A 14,541-nucleotide genomic window follows, 5' to 3' on the forward strand; every position below is an offset into this window, starting at 1 on the left:
GAAGGAATGTCGAAGGGAAAGAAAGAAAATGAATGAAAATATTGTTAAGGGAAGAAAGTGACAGGGAAGAAAGCAGAAAGTAAGATGGTTATAATGTACTATATTCGTCCTAATATACATCTTTTATAAAAACACGAGCATTACAAAAAGTAGTTTTGCATTAAATTTATCAATAATGTACATTCTTTTTTTTTTAAAAAAATTACCCTTCGATTATTAAGAAAGAGAAATAAAAATATTATTTCTCTTCATTTAATTAGATATATTTTTGTGAAAATTTAATTAATCCTTCCACTTTCTTTTCATTTTATTTCTGTCCGTTTTATGTAGGAAAGTTTTTCCTTTTAAGTAAAAGTTTTTCTCTTCACTATATATATATATATATATATATATATATATATATATATGAGTCAGGATCCGTTGACACCAACTAGTTTGACACCAAATGTTACACCTCTCAATAACGTTTTAACCGATATAAATTTTATAAAATCCACCGTTGGATTGAAAGTTTACATCATATAGATCATTTGTGTAAAATTTCAAATAAATCCAAAATCATTTGATATGTTATTGAGATACATCAAAATTAACGGTTTTTGTATTTTTTTAAATGCCGTTAATCTTTATGTGTCTCAATAGCATATCAAATGATTTTGGATTTGTCTGAAATTTTACACAAATGATCTATATGATGTAAACTTTCAATCCAACGGTGGATTTTATAAAATTTATATCGGTTAAAACGTTATTGAGAGGTGTAACATTTGGTGTCAAACTAGTTGGTGTCAACGGATCCTGACTCTCTATATATATATATATATATATATATATATATATATATATATATATATATATATATATATGGGGGCTGCTAATTTAGACCCAGTTGGGTCTAAATTAGCAAAGTGCACCTTTTCAGTTGGACCAAAATACCCATTCTTTTTAATTAATTAACCAAATTACCATCAATGGACGAGGATCCAGTGTCGCGCGCGTAACGCAGGACCATGGTTACAGGCCGTTGATTTCCATCAGACAGCCAAGATCTGATCTCATCAAGACTGTCTGATCAATCAGACAGCCCAGATCATCCGAATCCATCAGATTCCAGCGCGTGCACCACACTGGATTACACCCTGGAGAGAAGAATCTACTTTTTAAAAAGCAGGACACGTGTCGCTGTCTGATTGGCTGGGTTTGATTTTTTTCCATTTAATACTTTGAACTCAATTATTTCGTTGTAAATTAATTTTTTATTTTTATTTTTTATACCAAAATTCATAATTTTTTTTTCTCTACAAATAGAGACTTGGTTCGTTTGATTTGGACACAGAAAAAAAAACCCAATTTTTCACTACCTTAATCTCATTTTTCACTACCTTACATCAACTCACTGAAACCATTCTACCAGGAAAATGGTTTCAGAGTACAAATCTCTGAAACCATTCTACCAGCTAAATGGTTTCTGAAGCAAACACAATTAATAAATTACTCACTGAAACCATTCTACCAGTAAAATAGTTTCAGAGTACAACTATGTGCAACCATTCTACAAGCTAAATGGTTTCAGAAGCAAATAACTAATAATCAACTTACTGAAACCATTCTACCAGCAAAATGGTTTCAGATTACAACTCTCTGAAACCATTGTACCAGATAAATGGTTTCAGAAGCAAACACAATTAATAAATTACTCATTGAAACCATTCTACCAGTAAAATGGTTTCAGAATACAACTATGTGCAACCATTCTACCAGTAAAATGGTTTCAGAAGCAAACATTAGTTTTTAATTACCGTTTTATCTCATTTAATTAACTAAAAATAGTTTCAGGTCTCCAAAAATTTCATAAAATATACCAAAAGTTCCAGAATATTATCTACTATTTTCTTGGTATAATGGTTTCAGTGAGTTGGTTGAGTGGTGCGTGTTAAATTACAACACACAAGTAACGTATTTAGTAGACAAAAAATGAGATTAAGGTAGTGAAAAATTGCATTTTTTTTTCGGTGTCCAAATCAAACGAACCAAGTCTCTATTTGTAGAAAAAAAAAATTATGAATTTTGGTATAAAAAAAAAAATAAAAAATTAATTTACAACGAAATAATTGAGTTCAAAGTATTAAATGAACAAAAATCACGTCCAGCCAACCATTGTGTGACACGTGTCCTACTTTTAAAAATCAAATTTTTCTCTCTCCAGGGTGTAATCCAGTGTGGCGCACGCGCTGGAATCTGATGGATCAGGATGATCTGGGCTGTCGGATTGATCAGACAGTCTTGATGAGATCAGATCTTGGCTGTCTGATGGAAATCAACGGTCTGTAACCATGGTCCTTCGGTACGCGCGCGACACTGGATCCGCGTCTATTAATGGGTATTTTGGTTAATTAATTAAAAAGAATGGGTATTTTGGTCCAATTGAAAAGGTGCACCTTGCTAACTTAGACCTAACTAGGGTCTAAGTTAGAAAACCCCTATATATATATATATGCATCCCTGAAGGATTATACAAAAGATCATTATTCTTAAGTTATAGTTCTTGAAGAAACTTATATATAAAATGTACTAAATCAGTTTGATATGAACAAATATAATTTGTTGTGTACTAGAATGATTATAATGTCACTTGATGTGAACAAAGATAATTTAATGTCTCGAGAAAATGATTCGTTACTTGAATTGATCTTTAAGTACCATATTTTAGTTCATTTGACAACACTATTGATTGCATTTTACTAATTATGTATGTGATGATATCAATAAATTCAAATATATTTGAACAAAGTCAAGTATATAATTTGTATCTTAGAGATACAACAATATCGTCCAATTATGTGGAAGTTTTAGCACTAAATCCAGAAAGTTCAGAATGTGGTTTTGTTGAGATTTGTGATTCTACACATACAATAAATTTTAAGAAAATAGTATCGCATCTACGGCTAATGAAAAGAAAAGTATATTAAAGGAGAAGAATTAGATATTTCTACAGAGTCATTATCAAGAAAAACTTTTGATCAACTATAAAGAAGATTGATTAATCTTTTTCGTCTCAGATATAATTGTCCTTATGAGGGGAAGATATAATTATGTTCTGCACTATTTTTACGTTAAACATTGTTTATAACAGACATACAAACACAATAAAATGCTATTGTTTAAAATACAAAAAAATTAGAAAAAAATACTATTATTTATTAACAAGGAACTTCAACGTACGTTACCATTATCATACAAGTTTAAACTACACGACAATTTTTTTTTTTTAAAAAAAAACAATACAACCAAAATATAGTTTAAATAACGGTCTTTTTCACCCAAGGGAAATTGTTGTTTGCCCGTCAATGCATACACAAACCATGTCTTGCTCAGCTTGCTAAACCTTTTAAGAATGTCCTCGATGAAAGGTTATGTTTGAACCCTAAGATCGAAGTTTATAGGTCCATTTCCTTTCACACGAGTATGCACATCACAGTTGTTTTTATTAGGAAGAAAAGACACCTCCTCATCTTGAAATGGTCTAATAGCATAAGAATCATCCTTACGAGGTAAAAGACTTTTGCAAATCATTGATTCTATCTCGTAAAGTCTTGCAGCCTCGCTCAAATGAACGAAAAAAACCTCAGATGATTTCGTGCATTCAACAATTGTACGACCTTCAGAAGCAAGCGTATTAACCGCATCAATCATATGCAAAGGCCTCATCGTTTCCAAGGTTCACTTTTGTACCACCCATCATATGGTTTTAGGCTTTGACAATTATCAATCGAAAAATCACACTTGTCATATTGCATCCATTTGTCGTCTGCATAAAAAGCTACGAAATACAGATCTTCCCTAGAAATTAGGAATTTGGATGATACTTGTTGTGGAGTAAAAACTTCAATCTCCACCAAAGGATAACCCCCTTTAGCTACGTTCAAATTACGGATATCTTCAAATACACTCTCATCCAAACATGTTATTGATCTCAACCAGCTAATTATCTAGATATATTTCTTCATGATATGACAATTATCATTAATATAAAACTTTTTCTTAAAATTGAGAGGCATGTCGGCATAACATAGAGCTGGGGATCTTCGTTCCTTTTTGTCTTTCTTGTCATTTATGTCTCTTTTTGTCATTTTCCCCCATCCTAGAGTAATCACTAGAATGATTATAATGTCACTTGATGTGAACAAAGATAATTTCATATCTCAAGAAAATGATTAGTTACTTGAATTGGTCTTAAAGTACCATATTTTAGTTTCGTTGAAAACATTATTGCATTTTGCTAATTATGTATGTGACGGTATCAATAAACTCAAAATATTTGAACAAAGTCAAATATATAATTTGTATCTTAGAGATACAACAATATCATTCAAAAATAAGTCGTATTCGACCAATAAAAAATGAAGATATTATGATAATTGTTTTTGCTACATATATCATTTTCCTAATATTAAATATATTTATTTAATTGATTCTCTATTATATTACCATTGATTGGTCTTTTTCATCCTAGATATAATTGTCCTTATGAGGGGAAGATATGATCATGTTCTACACTCTTTTTCCTTTAAACATTGTTTATAACATACATACATACAAACACAATAAAATGCTATTGTTTAAAATACAAAAAAAAATGCTATTGTTTATTTATTTATTTATTTATTTTTAAATAGAAAATGTATCATTAACAAGGAACTTCAGGGTACCATGATCATACAAGTTTAAACTACAAAACAATATTTTTTTTATTTTTAAAAAGCAATGCAACCAAAATATAGTTTGAGGCAATGAAATGCAACCGATTGGTTGATTCACATCATGCAATCAACACATTTTGTACATATTACTTAATCTCGCACCTAACTCCATGCAAAGAGAATAATCATATGTATCTATCGTGGTTCTGATATTTAGTAAGAACTTTCTTTTCCTTCTGAAGCTTACGGACTATTGTTTCCATTTCCTTGTAAACTTCGCAGACTATTGTACCACGTTCACTCTTGATTTTCCATTCGTCTAACACTTTTTCAAGATTGATGTTGCACAAAGTAGCAAGAGTGCACCTCAAACTCTTCTTCGATTTCATATGAAGCTTCAACCAGAACCATCATCTTTTGTGCCATAGCCAACAACCAGAACCGCATGGTTTGGATGATCAACTAACATCCACGTTGTCCAACCTCTCCATGCATCCGTCGTTTGTTAAGGAGCCCTAATCAATTAAGTACAAATCCTCATATAAATGCTTCCCTGCATAAATAATTTTCTAACTTTTTTGTAACCCTCTATTTCGTTGCCCACACAAATATTTAAGTCGACGAACTGTTGTGCAACGACGTACATCAACTCATCCTCGTATGGATCCCATCGAAGCCCGGACTCTACTCTAACTCTGTGAGCTCCTTTGACTTTAAACAATGAAGCCAAAGTAGTAATGAACAAATGGTTAACAAATTACAAATTAAATTAGGTGAGCAGAAAAATGACATTAAACATAGAACTAACCATTTTTTCTTTTTTGTTTTCCGTGCAATAGACACCCTCAAAAGGATAATCTTTTTCTAAAAAATGTCTTTCTCAATCACATAACCCAGTCTGTCAAACACGTAACCATCTTTAACATATTATAGTGCCGTAAAAAAATGTTATTGGTGACAAGCCCACAACAATAAAAGATATTAAAAGCAAAGAAAAAAAATAAAATAAAAAAAGACATAAAGCGATTTAATTGGATCGGGTGGCAAATAGGTTGTACTAAAAATTATTTTCACTCTTGTTCAAATATGGCTTTTATGTCATTCTTTTGAGTTCAATTGATTCTTTATTGTTAAGAAAATTATTTGATTTTGTTTTTTAATGGCCGAAAATAACTTGATTTAAAATCTTGTAAAATGTTATTTCGCCATCTAAACATTTGTAGGAAGTTTCCTTGATTATCATATTCTATTGAGTCATCGTGACCACGAACAGGAAATCCTTGCAACAATAGATAGCAAAGACAATAAAGTGAGGTTGTCAATCGAATTCGATACAAGTCACGAGCAACATCAGATTGCTTTGATATCAAAACTTCAATATGTTGATTTTGTTTATTCAAATCTTTACATTTATTCCAAGCAATGTTATGAGCATAAATACAGCCTAGATGTAATGAGAGTTTGTTTTTCTTATTTCAATTTGTGAATTCCTCTATTACAAATGTATCACCGCTATATTGTTTTCCAACATCAGGTTTAAACAAATAACAATAAAGACAAAATGCAACATCTTTATTAATACTATATTCTAACCAATTGCCAAATTCACTAAACCAAGAGGAACAAAATCTTCTCATTGAATTCCAAATTTTCTTTGGGGAAAGTTATGTTGCATAGCTTGACATAGTCCTCTTTGTAAATATGTGATTTGTATTATCTCTTGATGAGTAGGATGATATGTTGATATTTTATAGGCCGCTTGCCAAGATCTTATGGAGACTCTTTCAAATTAAATTGAACATAATTAATAAAATTAGAACTAGATTCTTGCTCTTGAGATGATAGTCTCCTCTTAAAAAATCTTTCCATAACCTCATACAACACCAAAATGAGCATAATTAATAAAATACAACAAATTAAAAACAACACGATTCATACATAACACAAGGACATATTCTATTATTTAATTTAAAATTTAAACAAACTACAGATTATGTTACCACAACACAACAACACACTTTTCCATTACATTAGAAACTTATTAAATTATACTATACACATTTATCCAACACAATTTTTGTCACAACAACAGTAAAGTATGGTTTATATTTTGTCTAATATACTGAAGAGAAATTCCTTCACCATTATCAATTTCTCAGTGCAGATGAAAAAGAAACAAATTGCAAAGGGAATGCAGTGCACTGCAGTGCAAGTTCTTCACCACTCACCAAAATAGGAAGAAAAAAAAATACAAATATTGGAATTCAATTTTAATTGCATAGACAGATTGCAAATAGATTGAGAGATAAAGTAGTGGTAGAAGGTTGAAGTTATACATCAAATTTTATCACAATTGAAGTTATACAAAAAATTATCATATCGCAAAATCCTAAACCATAGATTTTTTAATTGATTACCTTAGTGATTGTTTCAAGGTTGTTAGAGTTTGCAATCAATTTCTTCGTGGTTGCGGAAGGGGGGAGGATGGCTGGAAAACGGCGAGCAACGACAAATTCACATTGGAGGTTGCAATCAATTTTGTTTTTGTTTTGGGTTCAAGCACGAAACATAGAGAGAAAGATAAGGGAGATTGCATGTCTCGCAGAGAGAAAGAAAAGGAGGTCGCGTGGTGGAGGAATTGACAGACCGGCGTCAGACTGTGGCAGTGTGTGGTGGAGGAAGTGACCTTTGGCTTTTATGTATTTGAGTTAGAGAGAGTGTAGGATTTTAGAGAGAAGTTAGAAGAAAAAAATGAGTGAAGTGAAACTGATTTGAATTTTGGGTAAGCGGTGCAAAAAATTAAAATCAGGGGGGCAAAATGAAAAATATAAGGGTGTTGGTCAAATTTTTAAAATTTCTGGGTGTGCACCTGCACCCCTTAATTGCGTGTAGCACCGCCCCTGACTATATATAGAGATATCTTAAAGTGGGTGTTTGAATTCGTGTTTGCCAATCAAATTATGCATCCCGATGCATGTTTACCATAGAGATTATGAAGTTACAAATTTGTGCTTTCACATTGATGTGGTGCAGAATCAAACAAGTTATATGTGAGCAATTCCATAAAGCACGAACACTCCTTAGATAAGGGTGTCATAGTGCCAGACAAGCGTTGGTATCAGACACTGACAGTTATGATTACATAGAATTATGTTATTTTCTCAAATTATTATTGATGTCGACGTGTTAGTGTCAGTGTCTATGTTTGTGTTCGTGCTTGTTAAGATAAGTCCCATATTGGATGTGAGATGACCTGAATATGTGTTTATAAGTGAGGACAATCATCACCATACAAGCCGGTTTTGTAAAGATGAGTTAGGTCAAACTCCCAAAATTGTCCTCACTTATAAACACATATTTATGTCATCTCACATTCGATGTTGGACTTCTCTTAACAGTACTTCATATGCAATATGAGATTTGTTTATGATGACATTTGCTTCGCATCTTGAAATATTAGAATGGACACGAGACAGATTCAAACAATATGGTCACAAACAACAATTGTGTTCATATTCAAATAACCATGGTAGTTGGTACATTTTTGGTATCACACTGAATTTGATAAAATTAAGGTGACTCTAAAATTTTAGCGAACCTTTAAGCTTTTAAGTACAATCGTTTTCAAATTTATGATAGTTTACCGAAATTATGTCAAATTCGCCTGGGTTCAAACGCGAACTTAAGCGGCTGGCATTCTAAGCTTTTAAGTACAATCGTTTTGAAATATTTATCCTTTATCATGTGCAATCAACGGTATATTGGTGAAAACTGTGGTTTGGGAGTCTAATATTTTATCACTATATTCGGCTTGCTGGCCCGTCTAATATGGTTTGGGAGTCAGTTCTAACATCAAGTGGTTTCAGCCTCCTCCCGATCGCAGTTGTAGGAGATCGAACTGTGATTCTCCCTACCAAGTCCAACGTCAATCATCACTAAATGAACTATGAATTTATTTATTATGACTATTAAGTCTTAAATTTTAGTTAACTAACTCAACTGGTAAGACAATTATCCTAATTAAATTAATGGAGAGAAAGAGATTGATATAGAAAGGTGACTACTAACAGCATTGTATAAAGTAAGTGGGATCTGCATTATTGTAGTAAATCAGCTTAGAAACGCTACCAGCATTTTTATCAGCATTCCTAAAATTGATTATTCCCATCATATCATTGTAATTAAAATCTGATGTCATTAAACCCACACAGATGATTGGTCATAATCATAGCAGTATCAGTATGGGGCTATTACTCTAATACGTCAAACTAACACTTAGATAATGCGGTAGTTCAAGTTTAGGAGCTGAATTGTTTTCTTTTTATTTTGATTGAAAAGAAATTAATTTAATTTTTTTGGTATTAGATGGTAGTATTACTTTTTTTTTTGTTTACAATGAGTAGAAATCGAACCCACGACTTATAGCATACTACCCAAACTCTTTACCACTAGATCAAATCTAGTGGCTTAAATGGTAGTATTACTGTTATTAGCAAAATAAGATTGTTCGATGTCATTGTATTTTTTTCTCAAATTATTCTACTAATTTCTAAGTTAATTCAAATTTAATATGATAATTTTAACTAAAAAAAATATACAATAAATTTTAAGATTAACGTATCATATAATGTTGTCTCACCAAATACTTGATTGAGACAAGATAAGATCCGATTATTATATCATACGGAGTATCTCTTATCATGACCATCAAACATACTCTTATAGTGCTTTTATAGAAGATAGATATTAATAATTTTAAGTTCAATCAAAAGGTAAATAAAATCGAATAATGATGGTTCTAATTAGAATTTGAACTTGCATAAAAGAAAATCAAAATTTGAACTTAAACTATGTTAAATGGTTTGTCAATAGGTAAAATTCATTAATTATTTGAGTTCAATTACTTAATTTTAGTATCATCGTAAATATACAGGAGGTGATGACAATTTCCCCCAATTTTTAGTATTAGTTTGACCGGACCCAAAAAAAAAAAGTTCATGAGGAGTTGCAGATGATAACTTATATTAATATTAATAGAGTTTAATTTTTTACACTGTTGGAATAAAAGAAATGTCTTAGTTAGGCCAAGTTTTTACTCTTGTATTGGAAAAGTGTATAGATAAAAAATATGTCTTAATTAGGCCAAGTTTTTCTAGGACTTTGAAAGTCTAATGCTCCTCATGTAAAGCTATTTCATGGTCTAGGCTTGGACTGGCATTATTTTAACACTAAAATTTCATATTCACAGCACTTTTTTATTTGATCGTCTTTGCATGTACACCTCATTTATAGGAGTTGTTATAATGACCGTTATATTATTTTTGGGTAAGATATCTTAGGTATGTAAATATTAATTTAGGGGAGTGTATTGAATTGAATCAATAAGAATTATATTAATGATGTATATAATTATTATTTTTTTTACAATAATAAATCTAATTTTATATTAATCTATTTCCGTTTTTTTTTTTCTTACTAAATCTATTTCGGTTATAATTATATGGGACTTCGTACACCCTTAAAATTAAAAATTGTATGATGCATTTTCATCCCTATATATAAAGTTATAAAGTGATAAAATAGGCCTAGTAATCAATGTTTTGGAATGTACTATTATCAACGAATAAAAATGTGTTTAAATTTATGGAATAGGCCAAGATAAAAGCGGTGCATCACCAATCTTTGTCAATGGGTACCACCGCCATATCATTCACCATAAGAAACTCATTTGTGTCAATAATTTTTAGCCAAGTATTTAACGAATTTCTCTAAAATGAATCGTTCGAATTTGAGTTTGATTTTTGGTGAAAAGTGGAAATAACTATTAGCTATATTTTATATACCTGACGATTAAATTCTATATTAACGGGATTCTTTTTGCCTAAAAGAAGAAGGCTTAAATGCAGTTTTGCCCTCCTGTTTTGATTAAATCGGAATTTTACCCCCTGTTTTAAAACGCGGACTTTTACCCCCTGTTTTATAATTTTTTGGATTTTGCCCCCCCCTAAAATTCTGCTTTCGAGTCACAACTTTAAAGCTTCACACACAACTCAATTTGGATCAATAATTCACCAAATAGATACCGAAATGACCGTAATCGAGTTATCATTCCACAGAATCAAACCCCACTAAATTTGGGGTTACAAAGAGAGATTAATTACCGTTTTAGTGAAGGTATGTCCCCCAAAATTCTGCACAAAATCTGCTTTCGAGTCACAATTTCAAAGCTTCTCACACAACTCAATTTGGATCAATAATTCACCAAACGGATACCGAAATGACCGTAATCGAGTTAGCTTTCCACAGAATCAAACCCCGCTAAATTTGGAGTTACAAAGAGAGATTAATTACCGTTTTAGTGAAGGTGTGTCCAATTACTAATTTTGCAGAAATCTACTTCTGACCTTCAAATTCAACATCGTCTACCAAACACATCGTAACTCCAAATTTGACGAAATTTAAATGACAACAAGGGTAATTTCGTTAGCTTTCTGGACATGTAAATACTATTAAAAAAATGAGCTACAGAGTGAGAAACATGACAAAAATACCAGTAATAGTTCTATACAATAATTAATTTTGAGGATCACGGACGAACCTACGTTAAGACTTAAGACTTATGTAGGCACCCGCCCCCACTATATTTTTAGGAACTTTAGTTACATATACACCAGCTAAATATTGAGAGAATAGAGTGAAGACATAAAGATTGTTAGGTTGGGAATAGAATTCGGCAGAAACTCCTTATATACATACACTAACACGATACCATATATGTTTTCTAATTAAATTAAATTAAATTAAATAGCAAATATAAATAAAAATGCCAAATTCATTCCGATGTCTTTAAATTTAATATTTGTAATAATTACGTCGTTTAAATTTTTCAGGTAACAAATTGATCTTTTAAATTTCTAACATGTTGCACCGTTATCCTTTTTGCAATTATCCTTCCTTTCAGTTGGGCCTCAATTGTCTGAGACTCATAGTTCACATCAATGTGGATCCATCGATTAAAATAAAGTACGTACAAAATAATTTTTTTTTTATCACATATAATCTTGCTTGCCCCCACCGGCTAAAATTTCTGAATCCGTCCCTGATTGAGATATAATTTTGAATAGTCTTCATCTTCTGATAGTTCATTGTCTCTCATAACCCAATAAGTCTCCATGGACTAGCCTAACCAATTCATACATTAACAGATACAATCTCTTCTGTTGATATTTTTACCAAATAGGATACTAAAGCGATTTCAAGGGACCATATATAAGTTCTTTCCCCCTTGCCTTTGTCTTGTTTTGTCAATATGATGTAGAGTTACACTACCCCTAGATAGTAGTGAACCATGATTGTCTGTTGTCAATCTTTTGTCGCATTCACGTAATTAAAACAATCGTGATCGTTGGATCGCGATTTAACAATTCAAAATTTCAAGTTTAATATTGTTTATTTTAATTATTTGATCTTAATCCAATGATCATGATTGTCCTAAATACATGAATACGGCCAAATGCAACTTGGGCGAACTACGAGACTAGGCTAGAAGTACCATGTTTAGTCAAGAAAAGAATCGATCCACGGACAAATAGAGAGATTGTGGAATAATAGTTATGAAACCCGTGACTACACTTTCTCTACTGACTTTTGTCTTGTTGTCCGTGGCAACTAAGCCAACTTTTTCCTTTCACAGCTTCTTCCTAACATCAAAATCACATGCATGCATTGCATTGCATTGCATCCTTTACCAACAAACAAACACCAATGTATATATTTCACTATAATTCACCCATTTTGCCCTTCATTTTTTAGCCAACAAAGGTAGTTCTCTAAAGTCCCTACTCGTCATTTCAGTCATTTATTCCTCTGTCTCTACGATGTCTCTACAATTTAATATAAGGAGTGGTGTTATTAATTAATTTGGCAGACAACTACCCGGTTGTTTTATTTTAAAATAATAATATGGTTTTATAAAATATAAAAAAATTTTATTATTTTTGGTACATAAAATCATCTTGTTTTATTCTTGCATTTTAATAAGATAATAATTAAGGTGGGTGTATTGGATTGGGATTTCATGGGATTTTAAAAGACTTTTTTATGACAAAAAAATCTTGAGGTATTCAATCAAGACTTTTAAAAAAGTTAAATAAATCTTGTGGTATTCAATCAAGATAAATAAGATTTTTTTTCAGGGCAACACAATCCGTTGGTATTCAATTGAGATTTGTTCCTACTTTTAAAATGTCCATTGGTATTCAAAAGTCTACCGATTTTGATGGATTCTTGTTTGGAATGGATTTTGAGAGACTTTTTAGTTGAAAATACACTTGATAGATTTTTTCAACAATCTCACCAAAAACCTTGAGACTTTTTTGAACTCTCCAAGACTTTTTACTTTCATATGTATAAAATTTCTTCTTCTTCTTTATTACTTTCACAGTTCATCATCACTGCACCCGATTTTTTCTTCTTTTCTTTGTTCACTATTTCAACAATCTCCCCAAAAGCCTTGAGAATTTTTCAAACTCCTCAACACTTTTTACTTTCATCATCATTATACCGGTTTTCTTCTTCTTCTTCTTCTTCTTCTTCTTCTTTACCTATCAAATATGTTTTTTTGCAAAAAAATATTTTAACAAATTCTACATCTTTTTTACAAAGTTTTGATTAATTACAACGGCAAACAAAGTTTTTTCGTCACCCATTCATCTGCTTCTATTTTCCATCAATGGTAGTGGTACTGATAACTTTTTTATTGGTGATTAGAAACATATACGTAAAAATGTACCAAAAAAAAAGAAACATATACGTAACAAAAATGTAAGGTTTTTTTTAAAATTTTTGGATTCCCAAAAAAAAATAATTTCTTTTATTAAAATTTATTGATTCTTTTAAAATTTTCCTAATATACAAAAGTTTCCTAATATATAAAGTGTTATGAAATCTTGATTGTAAAAAAGTCTTTTGAAAAAATCTCTCAAAATCCATTCAAATCATGTGTTAAAAATCTTGATTGTAAAAAAGTTTTTGTAAAAAAGTCTTTAAAATCTCACAAAATCAATATAGTCCAATAAAATCTCATAAAATCATCAAGACTTTTTTTGCCAAAATTGTCTCATAAAATCTCAATCCAATACACCCTCCTAAGTTTTACTAACGATTTGTAATGAAAAGGCGTTACCAAAAATCAAATTTATTGGAATAGGCTTATAAAAAAAAAAACTTGGAATAGTGGTAAGAGATTTAAACACTTTAAGTAATCAATCATGAATTCAATCATTAATTTTATGCATGAAGAAAGTCAAAGAGAAAAATTCACTTAAAATAAAAGTAAAACGTTTAAAAATACCAAAGACATAGAACACTCGGAACATTATTTTTAGATACTAGTAGTACAAACTATAGTACAATAAGCCAAATAGCATAATAATTTTGGTCTTACAAGTGCTCTCGGAACTTTTTTTAAACATTTCATTTAAATAAATAATTTATTTAAAAAATGAAACATTTTTTTAAACCAAAGGTATGTCCGCGCGTAATTGCAGAGATTAACCCCTTCGAGGTAACTGAGATTCATTGAAGGAATTGACCCCTCGCAACAAATGTTTTTTCATACGCATTGGCCGAGATCGAATCTAGGATCAAATGGTTAAGAGACCTAAGTATCTACCAATTGTATCATACTATGTCGTAATGAAACATCTTTAATATATTTTTGTGAGCATATTCTTTTCTAGTATTTTTTTGTGAGCATTTTTTTTTTTTTAAAGTTTATGAACATCCATTAATCTACTAATTTAATACTCATAGAAAGTAATAATATCTAAATATTTAGTTT

The sequence above is a fragment of the Trifolium pratense genome, linkage group LG2 (genome assembly GCF_020283565.1).
Source record: "Trifolium pratense cultivar HEN17-A07 linkage group LG2, ARS_RC_1.1, whole genome shotgun sequence".
NCBI classification, from domain to species: domain Eukaryota; kingdom Viridiplantae; phylum Streptophyta; class Magnoliopsida; order Fabales; family Fabaceae; genus Trifolium; species Trifolium pratense.